At 37.5% G+C, this 12,010-nt stretch overlaps 1 protein-coding gene across 2 annotated transcripts in view; it reads left to right on the forward strand.

The window, feature by feature from the left end:
• The window catches only part of ZNF566 (zinc finger protein 566), a 66,519-nt gene that overhangs the window by 30,663 nt on the left and 23,846 nt on the right, over nt 1-12,010 (forward strand). Inside the window, exons 2-3 of one of the 2 annotated variants that reach the window (XM_049703048.1) lie at nt 4,046-4,305; nt 5,336-6,082. The gene's annotated coding sequence lies outside the window, so the exon portion shown is untranslated. Of the gene's footprint in view, nt 1-3,519; nt 4,306-5,335; nt 6,083-12,010 lie in introns of those variants that run through there. The other variant, XM_049703047.1, reaches the window with a different exon arrangement.

The following is a 12,010-nucleotide window of genomic DNA, read 5'->3' on the forward strand; positions in this document are numbered from 1 at the left end:
TGTAGGGAATCACAAAAGACCCCAAATTGTCAACACAATACAAGAAAGAAGAACAAATCCAGAGGCATCATACCCCCTGATTTCAAACTATACTACAAAGCTATAGTATAAAACAGTTATGCTAGTGACATAAAGAGAGATACATAGCCCAGTGGAACAGAATAGAGAGCACAGAATTAAACCCCAACATATATGGTCAACTAATATTCAACAAGGGAGCCAAGCACCCTTGGTTTGGAATGGGGAAAAGGATAGTGTCTTCAACAGATGGTATCGGGAAAACTAGATAACCACATGTGGAAAAATGAAATTGGATCTCTGTCATACATTACTAACAAAAATTAACTAGAAATGAATGGAAGACTTAAACATAAGACTTGATACAATAAAGTGCCTAGAAGAAAACATGTAGAAGAGGCTCCTCAACACTGGTCTTGGTAATCAGTATTTTGGATAGGACACCAAAAGCAAAGGCAACAAGCAAAAACCAACAGGTGGGACCACATCAAATTTAAAAGCTTCTGCAGAGCAAAAGAAACAAACAAAATGAACAGCAACCTAAAGAATGGGAGAAAATATCTGCAAATCATATATCTGATAAGGGGTTAATATCCAAAATATATAAGGAATTCATACTACTCAATAGCAAATAAAACAAACCATCTGATTAAAGAAATGGGCAGAGGAACTACATAGACATTTTTCTAAAGAAGGAATCCAAATGGTTAACAGGTACCTGAAAAGATGCTCAACACTACTAAACATCAGGAAAATGCAAATGAAAACCACATTGACACATCACCTCACACCTGTTACAATGGCTATCATAAAGAAGACAAGAGATAACAAGTGTTGACAAGGATGTGGAGAAAGGAACCTCTTACACACTGTTGGTAGGAATGTAAATTTGTTCAGCCACTAAGGAAAACAATATGGAAGTTCCTCAAAAAGTTAAAAATAGGGCTTCCCTTGTGGCGCAGTGGTTGAGAGTCCGCCTGCCGACGCAGGGGACACAGGTTTGTGCCCCGGTCCGGGAAGATCCCACATGCCGCGGAGCGGCTGGGCCCGTGAGCCATGGCCGCTGAGCCTGTGCATCCGGAGCCTGTGCTCCGCAGCGGGAGAGGCCACAACAGTGAGAGGCCCACGAACCGCAACAACAACAACAAAAAGTTAAAAATAGAACTACTATATGATCCAACAATCCCACTTCTGGGTATATACCCAAAGATAATGGAAACAGGATACTGAAGAGATATATACACTCCCATGTTTATTGCGTCATTATTCACAATAGCCAAGGTACAGAAACAACCTAATTTCTCTTCAACAGTGAATGGATAAGAAAGATGTGATATATGTATGTATGTATATATATATATGTATATATACATACATAAACACACACACACAGTGGAATATTATTCAGCCATGAGAAAGAAGGAAATCCTACCATTTTCACAACATGGATGGACCTTGAGGACTTTATGCTAAGCGAGAAAAATCAGAGAGAAAAAGACAAATACTGTATGTTATCACTTATATATGGAATCTAAAAAAAGCCAAATTCATAAGAACAAAGAGTAAAATGGTGGTTACCAGGGGCTGGGGGCATAGGAGAGACATTAAGGATACAAACTTGCAACTAGTAGATAAATAAGTCCTGGTGATCACTGGATCACCATTAGCACAGTACATAGCACAGTACAGTGATTATATGCAACAAATTTGTATTATAAACATCACACCAGCTAACAGACTAGCTCTTAATAATTCCCACCACAAAAACGAAATGATAATTATGTGACATGATAGAGGTGCTAGCTAATGCAACAATGGCAATCATATTGCAATATATGAATGTATCAAATCATCATGTTGTGTACCTTAAACTTACACAATGTTATCTATCAAATATAATTCAATGTAAAAAAGAAATTAAATTCATAGTTTAAAAATTCCAAAAAGAGAAAATTCCAACCCAGATGGTTTTGCTATTGAAGTCCATCAAATAGTTAAAGAATACATAATGGGAATTCTGCATAATCTCTTCCAAAAAAACAGAAGGGAAAATGTCCTAACTCATTTTATGAGGCTAGCATTACTCTGATACCAAAACCAGACAAAGACAGCACCAAAAAAAAAAAAAGTAAAAGTACAGACCAATACCCTTGTTAACATAGACACAAATCTGCTCAACAAAAAGTTAGCAAATCACAACCAGCAATACAGTATGTATCACAAGCAAGTTGGGTTTATCCCAGGAATGCAAAGCTGGTTTAATATTCAGAAATCAATTAATGTAATCCACCATATTAAACTAAAAAAAAGAAAAACCATATGATCATATCAACTTATGCAGAAAAAGCATTTGACAAAATTTAAGGTCTATTCATAATAGAAACTCTCAGCAACCTAGGAGTAGAAATGACTTTTCTTAACCTAATAGAGGACCTAACACTAGTGGTTAAAGATTGAATGCCTTCTGTCCCAGATCAGGGATAAGACAATGATGTCCGCTCTCATTGCTCCTATTCAACATCATACTGGATGTCCTAGCCAGTGAAATAATAATAATACCCCACTGTTCACTGCAGCACTATTTACAATAGCCAGGACATGGAAACAACCTAGATGTCCATCAACAGAGGAATGGATAAAGATGATGTGATACATATATACAATGGAATATTACTCAGCCACAAAAAGGAACAAAATTGGGTCATTTGTAGAGATGTGGGTGGACCGAGAGTCTGTCATACAGAGTGAAGTAAGTCAGAAAGAGAAAAACAAATATTGTATATTAACACATATATGTGGAATCTAGAAACATGGTACAGATGAACCTACTTTCAGGGCAGGAATAGAGACGCAGAAGTAGAGAATGGACATGTGGACACAGGGGGGAAAGGGAGGGTGGGACGAATTGGGAGATTAGGATTGACATATATACACTACCATGTGTAAATAGATAGCTAGTGGGAACCTGCTATAAAGCACAGGAAGCTCAATTTGGTGCTCTGTGATGACCTAGATGGGTGGGATGGGGGGGTGGGACAGAGGTCTAAGAGGGAGGGGATATATGCATATATATAGCTGATTCACTTCATTGTACAACAGAAACTAACACAACATTGTCAAGCAATTATACTCCAATAATAATAATAATGATAATGATAACAATATGAAGAAGGAGAAGGAGAAGAAGCAGCAGAAACAGAAGCAGCATACTGTGGAACACAGTATGGTGGTTCATCAAAAAACTTAAACATTTAATTACCATATGATCCAGTAATTCCACTTCTAGGTATATCCACCAATTAATTGAAAGCAGGGTTTCAAAGAGATGTTTGTATACCATGTTCACAGCAGTATTACTCACAACAACCAGAAGATGGAAACAACCCACATGTCCTTCAAGAGATAAACGGATAAACAAAATATGGTATAAACATACAATGAAATATTATTCAGCCTTCAAAAGGAATGAAATTCTGATACAGGCTACAACATGGGTGAACCATGAAAGCATTATATACTAAGTTAAATAAGCCAGGCACAAAAGAACAAATATTATATGGTTCTACTTACATGAGGTACCTAGAATAGTCAGATTCATAGAGACAGAAAGTAGTATAGTGGTTACCAGAAGGGAGGGGTGATCACTAATTATCTAATTATTGTTTCGTGTGTACAGAGTTTCAGGTTAGGATGATGAAAAAGTTCTGGAGATGGATAGTGGTGGTGGTTGGACAACAATGTGAATGTACTAATGCCACTAAACTATACATTTAAAAATGATTAAAATGGTAAATTTTATCTTATGCATAATTTATCACATACACAAAAAAGATAGGCCTAGCATGGAAACAAATCTGTTGGTCATGAGTCAGTAAATGTTGCTGAAGCCATCGTAGTGGGATGTAGTTGCTCAAAAAGAAAAAAATTACAGATTAAGAGAAGATGGTCAATAACAGAATCCTGACTTTAAGAAGGCAAGTGGAAAACAATTCACTAATGTTTTTGTTGCTGTTATTATTTGTTTTAGTGATCAGAGGATTAGAATTAGAAAAATGAAAGAGAATTTTGAAGGAAGTCAAGGAAATTGTCAGGAATGGGGTTGTGATACCTTTCTGAAAAGAAATGTGATGAACACAAAGATCTTGGATATGCATCATCATAACTAGATCTGTAGGATAAAATCCCAGAGGTGGGATTGCTCAAAGGATAAATGCAAATGGAATTTTGAAAGATGCTGCCAAATTGCCTTCCAAATAGTTTGTACCAATCGGCAGTCCCTCTAACAAGGTAAGTTTTCAAATTTTGGGAATATTTGCCATTCAAGTCTGTAAGAAACAGTATCTCTACATAGTTTTAATGGCATTTATCTTCTTATGAATGAGGTTGAGTGTATTTTTGTATACTTGAGAACAATATGTAGACTCTGTTCTGAGTATTTTTTGTTAATCTCGTTCTGTTTTTATTGGGTTGTTAGTCTTTTTTGTTTAATCAATTTTTTGAGTGCTCCTTATATACTAGGGAGATTAGCTATTTGTAACAAAAAATGCAAATTTTTTCCAGCTTGTCACTTTAACTTTTTTTTTTTTCATGTAGTAGCAATGATCAATCTTTTACATCTTGGTTTTGGGATTTTGAAGTTGGGAAGGCCTTCCTCATTCCATGGTTATAAATTAATTTAAGTTTTCAGTCTTTGTAAGTTATTTATTTTTTTGTTTAAGTTTTAAGTTTTGACCCATTTGGAGTTAACTCTGGATTCAGTACATGGCATAATCTATTTTCTTTTTTCCAGAAAGGCTACCAAATTGTTCCTATTACCATTATTGAAAAGTTCATTTTTTCCAACTGATTTGAGATGCCCCATTCACCAGACACTACTACTACTACGTAACCTTTCTCCCATCAAATCTAAAAAAAAAGAGAGAGAAAGAAAATGCTTCCAGATCTATCCTTCTTGTTATTGTTTTACAATGAGTCTCAGGGATTATTTTCCAATATACAATCCCAGTCATACATACGGTGATACTCATTTAAATTATCAATGACACAGGCACACACATACAATTCTGTTCCTGCCCCTCTCTACTACCCCCAACACCCTAAGTCACACACATCCGGGCTTTCGTTACTTGCCTCCTGCACAACCTGCCTCACCGCCCCCTCATTCTCCTCACTCCCCGACTACACAGAGAAATCAGTAAGTAGCACAGAACAGCATCAACCCCCTTCGCAGCATCGGAAACGCATCCCGTTTTGTTTACCCCTCCCTGTTTCACGTTTAGCGATTCCTCCCCCTTCAACCTCCCCAATATCTTTGCAGGTTCCTGGTTTCCTCCCCTTTGTCCTCCCTGACTAGATTTGGGTCTCAGAAGCTCAGGTCCCCTCTGCACTGAGGAACCCACAAACCAAACTCATGCCCGAAAAGCCAAAACGGCGACCCAGGATGCCTGCGCACTCCTTGGGCGCAGTGACACTCCCAGAAGTCTCCGGGGTGTGACCAAGCGCAGGCTGTGAAGAATCAAGACGAATTTCAAACGACCCATCCACCGCTTTTCCTGCTCCCTAACTACATTTCCCAGAAGGCTCGCCTGTGCAAATTATCTCCCTTTGCGGACTAGTTCTTTTCTTCCAGAGCCTGTTCAACTCCAGGGGATAGTAGGGCGGGTCCGGAAAGTCCATTTTCAAACGCTTCAGAGTGAGCTTCTTTGGGAGTCACGGCCCGAGGCTGAGCCAGGCTCCGTGAGGCCTCCGATGCGCGGTTTGATGACGGAATGCAATCCTTTCGGCTGGGTCTCAGCTGAGCTCTGACAGGAATCCGGGCGGCCGGCGGTCATCTTGCTCACCACTGGGACGTCTCTGACTACACTTCCCAGAGGACTTATCGGCAAGAACGTTATTCTCGCTTGAATTCAGCCTCATAGTCACGCGCTGGCGGGACCCTCAGGTCTGCACGGGTGACTGTTCCAGTCCTGTGGAAGGTTGTGCTGCTTTGGAAGCTTGGAAGACCTGAAGGGCGGAACCAGAGGAGAGGGCGGGACAGGAGCCTCGGCTTTGTACCGCTGAGGGGGTGAGTTTGAAATTGTGTGATTGTGTCTGTGTAGTGGTATGTGATGAATGAACGCGTGATTGTGTCTTGCTGTTCCTGTAGTGAGCGTGTGTGTGATTCCAGTGATAATCGTGTGCAGCACAATCTGAGAGCCTGTGACTGTGCTGGTGTGATGGGATGCGACCCAGTGATGTGCGTGTAATCACGTGCGGCATTGTATGTGGGGGTGTGAGGAGCTTGTGACTCGGTGGATGTGATAGCATTTGTCCCCGTAGAGGGGTGTGACTGTGGGCTGCAGAGTACACGTGGGGATACCTGTGGATACTGTGTGGTTTTAATCTGTGGTTAGTGTGATTGTGACTGTGCGACCATGTGCAGGTGTGCAGTGCCTGTGACAGTGCCGGTTGTGAATGACTGTCCTCTTGGTAAATGTGTGATTGTGCTTATGTGACCATTTGAGGCCCTGAGTATGCGACCCTGTTGTTGGGTTGTGGGTTATCTCTAGCTGTATGTCACCATGGTGATTTAAGTTTGTGTGTGATTATGTTTGTGTGACTGGCTAAATGTATGAAGTTTTTTCGCTTATGTTTACCTCTTTAAGCATTATACTGTAGTTTACCCCCGTTTTTAAACTTTATATGAATGCTGCCATACTGTCTTTTATCTCTTACTTTGCTTATTTGTACAACTATGTTTTTGAGAATTATGCATATTAGATCTAATAGTGGTTCATTTGTTTTCCTTGCTATATTGTATTCCATCCTTTAAAGTATACTACTATTATTCATCCCTTCTAGTAATGATGGACATTTGAGTTATTTCTAGTTTTTGGCTTTATAGGCTATGCTGCCAGGAGCATTCTTTACATAGGGTACACATGCATGAGTTTACCTACCAATCGAGTTGCTAGGTCATATATCTTCCACTTAACCAAATAGTGCCAAAATATTTACAAAAGAGGGTGCCAGATTTATATTTGCACAGCAGTGTTTGAAATATCTCATTGCTCCATGTCCCTACCAAAACATGGTTCTGATAGTTTTAAAAAACATTTTTATGACATATAGCACATATACAGTAAAGTACACATATCTTCAGTATACAGCAATAAAACAGTTTCCTAGATCAACATAAAGAACTTTGCCAGCACCCCAGAAGTTTCCCTCATGCCCCTTCCCAGTTATTCCTCTCCCAGAATCAGTATTCAGAATTCTATAACCATTAATTAATTTTACCCATTCCTGAATTTCATATATAAATGGAATTATATGGCATGTGTTCTTTTATGCCTGGCTTCTTTTGTTCCACATTATGTCTATGAGATTCATCTATGTTGTTGAGTGTAATTGTACTTAGTTCTCGTTACATTTCGGGGTGTACTGCAATTTATTAATTGATTACACTGTTCAGGGACATTTGATATTTTCTAATTTGGGGCTATTACGAATTGTGTTGCTGCTATGAACATTCTACTGTGGTTTTGGTGAACACGTAAATGCTCTTCTCTTGAGTAAATATTTAGGAGTGGAATTGCTAGATCATTAGGCAGGCATGTTTAATGGATACTACCAATATCTCATGTTGTACCAATTTACATTCCATCCAGTAATGTATGAGAGTTTCAGGTGTTCCCCATCGTCTCCATTATTTGAAATTATCAATCTTTTAACTATTCTGGTGGATGTGTAGTGGAATTTCATCACAGTTTTAATTTGCATTTCCCTGGTGTGTAATTATGTTCAGCACATTTTCATATCTTTATTGGCCATTTGAATATCCAATTTTTAAAAGAGTTCTCTTGTCCTTTTAATTTTTTTCATTAAAAAAACTTTTTATTTTCATATTGTAAACATAGTACAAAGAATTCCAATATACTCTTCATTCAGGTGTCCACAGTACAATTATGAAAACCAGGAAATTTACCCTGATACAAGACGTTTGCTAATTTACAAACCTTATTTAAATTTTGCTAATTGTCTTATCAGTGCCTTGTTCTGTTCCAGAATCCAATCTAAGTTCCCAGATTGATTTAGTTGTCTTGTTTTGTTAGTCTCCTCCCATCTGACATAGTTCTTTAGTCCTTTTTATCTTTTATGACCTTGACACTTTTGAGGAGCACTGGCCAGTTATTTTGTAGAATATCTTTCATTTGGATTTGTCTGCTGTTTCCTCGTGACTAAATTTAGACTATGCATTTTTGGCAAAAAGATCACAGAAATGATGTTGTGTTCTTCTCAATGTGTCATATCAGGAGTTATATCAGTATATCTCATTACTGGTAATGTTAACTTTGATCACTTTGTTAAAGGTGGTGTCTGCCTGGTTCCTCCTTTGTAAAATTACTGTATTCCTCTTTTTAATTAATAAGTATCTTGTGGGGAGGTGCTTTGGGACTATGCAAAACTACTGTTTCTCATTATACTTTCACTCATCAATTTTAATATCCATTGATAATTCTTTTTTTTTTTTTGCGGTACGCGGGCCTCTCACTGCTGTGGCCTCTCCCGTTGCGGAGCACAGGCTCCAGACGCGCAGGCTCAGCGGCCGTGGCTCACGGGCCCATTCGCTCCGCGGCATGTGGGATCCTCCCGGACCGGGGCACGAACCCGCGTACCCCGCATCGGCAGGCGGACTCTCAACCACTGCGCCACCAGGGAAGCCCCACTGATAATTCTTATCTGTAACAATTATTACTGTGATGTTTGCCTAGTGGTGATTTTCCCTTTCCATCATTCCTTCTACATTTATTAATTTAAATTCTAGTGTAAAGAAGAGTTGTCCCTTATTCCTCATATGTTTGTTCAATTATTTATTTATGAACTCATATATATGTATATATATATATATATTATTCTATGAGTTCGTAATCTATTATTGTTACATATTTTGTTGCTCAAATTGTCCCAGATTTGGCCACTAGGAACTCCTTCAGTTTGACTTCTGTGTCCTTTCAACATGCCATTATTTTCTTGAGCACTGTCTTACTTTCTTGCACCAATATGTTCCAGGCTTGTATTTTTCTCTCCTCTAGCCCTGGAATCAGCAATTTCTCCAAGGAGCCCTGGTTTCTTTTATTGGAGAGTGGATTTATAAACCAAGCTCTGGGCACTTGGTGTGCTCATTTCTACCTGGGTGTAATTCCTGTAGTTCCTGGCAACAGACAGAGCTAGAAAATAAGCAAATGTATATACACACATCTCTATCTATCTATCTATCTATCTATCTATCTATCTTTATTTGTATATATTTAAAAACCACCAGTTCATACTCATACTTTCAATTCCAGTTCAATACCATGGGATTCTGTCAAGAACTGTGAAGTATCTGAGATTTTACCCTACTTATAAGTTAAAAGTTAGCTTGGGCAGCTTCATGGATGCTGGTAGAAGACATGAGATTTTGAGTCAGAGATGAAAGTTTGCTGCTCATTGTGGTAGAAGTAGCCAAAGTATCAGTATTTTCCTTGCACTGGTTCACTTGCACCCATAGGGTGATGCACAATACACAGGTATTTATGTGTTCCCTTGAATTTAGGGAACCTGAATCTTTTATAATGGGTAATAAGCATGCCTGGCTTTTGCTCTAGAGAGAGACTATCTCTGTCCTCCAAGACTGTTCATTATGTAAACATCTTGCAGAAATTATCCAGAATAATAGCACTTAGTCTCTGATCTGGCAACATGTGCAGAAACATGCAAGGCTCATGGAGAATTGTCTTCCTTGAGGTTTGGCCATTTCCTTATTTGTAACTCTTTTCTCCAACAGTGAGAAACCTGCTTCTTAGTATCAATAATTTTTTTACACATATCCTAGAATGTATATAAAGTAGTTGCAGAATTGCTAACCCATACTTGTGTAAAAAATAAATGTACTAAGTACAGTAAAGTATTTGTGTGCAACTTTTTTGTTCTTTAACTTAAACTTATATAGTCAAAACTGTTTCCAAAGTTACTCAATTTAGTTTTCTTCACTACCCTCTTCAGTATAGTTTTGTTACTCATTTTTCCTACACTTAGCTTTGTGTGTTACACTTTGGGTTCCTTCACATCCTGGTTGATTGTAACATGTCATAATATTTTGAGTATGAAAACATTAACATGGTTCCTGCCCACTTCTTGTACATAATCAGTCTCGTTAGTTTCTGTTTTTATCCTTCTGGTATTTCCTTTGCACAAATGAGCAGATACAGGTACTCTTTTGAATGACCTCTTTTTTTTGCATTAAAGATAACATATTCTAGGTACTCTTTTGAACATTGCTTCTTTCACTTAATGACATATCCTGGACATTATTCTACTGCAATTCAAAGAGATACTAATAATTCTTTTTTACAGCTACATAATATTCCAGTATATGGATTTAATCATAGTTTATTCAACCACTTTCCTATTTTGGGCATTTAGGTCAATATTTTACTACTAGAAATAGTGCTGCAATGAATACTTTGTATATATGTATTTTTGTATTGCTGGAGGTGTATCTTCAGAGTAGAGTCCTAGAAGTGGGATTGCTGGGTCAAAAGGTAGGTGTGTATGCAGTTTTGTTAGGTATTGCTAAATTCTCCTTTAGAGCTGTTGTACCAGTTTTCATTCCCACTTGCAGTGTGTAAGAGTGCCTCTTTCTCCCCACAGCCTAGGAGCAGAATGTGTCCTCATGCATGCCTTTTGTTTTTACCAATCTAATACATGAAACATAGTATCTCGGTGTTGTTTTCTAATTTCTTTAATTATGAATGTGCTTGAACATTTTAAAATCTTTTTTTGTGATTGCCTATTTATATCTTTCCCCATTTTTCTAGCAGTTTTTTAGCGCTTTGTCTTTTAGGGTTAGTGTTTTTTTAATATCTTGAAAAGAAATCTTCGATTATTCCCAAGGTCTTGAAGATACACTCCTATGTTTTCTTTTAGAAGCTTTATAAATTTATCATTCACATTTAAGACTATGATTCATATTGAATTAATTTTTGTGTATGGTGAGAGGTAAGGATAAAGGTTATTTTTTTTTCCATTCAAGTACCCAGTTGTTCCACCACTATTTTGTTGAACATACCATCCTTACCCATCTGAATTGAAAGGAGATTTTATCATAAATCAGGTGGTATTATATATGTGGCTCTCTTTCTGAACTGTATTCTTTTTTACTTTTTGTCTTTTGGCATTACCACTGTCTTGAAATCTGTAGTATTAATCCTCTGACTTTTTTTCTTTTTCAAGAAATCAATTTCCTGTAGATGTTAGAATCAACTTGTTAATTCTCACCAAAAAAGAAAAATCGTTGCTGGGATTTTGTTTGTGTATCTATTTGTTAATATGGGAAGAATTGACATCAATATTGCATCTTCCAAGTATTAAATATGGCTTATATCTACATTTGTTAAGGTCTTTAATTTCTCTCATCAGTTAGCTATGGTTTTCAGTGCACATCTTTTGTAGATTTATACCTGGTTATTTGACATTTATTGTTGAAATTGTATACAGCATTTAATTTTGAAAAATTTCCAATTGCTGCTAAAGGTACAATTGCTTTTTGTATTTGTCCTTGTATTTAGCATCTACAAAAACACCTATTGTAGATGTTATTTATCAGGTTGAGGGAGTTCTCTTTCTCATTTGCTAAGACATTTTTACATTAATGAGGGCTGAATTTAGTTAAATGCGTTTCCTGTGTCTATGAAAGGATCAAATGTGGTATTGTTTATTATTAATCTGGTAAATTATGTTGATTTTCAAAAGTTGAACCAACCTTTTATTCCTGAAATAAACCCTACTTAGCCATAATGTATTACATTTTTCCCCCAGTGGGTTAGATTTGCTAATACTTTTTGTAGAATTTCTGCATGTGTGTTCATGAGAAATATTGGCCTATAATTTTCTTTTCTTCTAATGTCTTCATTAAGTTTTGGTGTCAGGCTTACATTAGCCTCGTATGAGTTGGGAAGAATTCCTTATG

This window comes from Orcinus orca, chromosome 20 (assembly GCF_937001465.1).
Source record: "Orcinus orca chromosome 20, mOrcOrc1.1, whole genome shotgun sequence".
NCBI lineage: Eukaryota > Metazoa > Chordata > Mammalia > Artiodactyla > Delphinidae > Orcinus > Orcinus orca.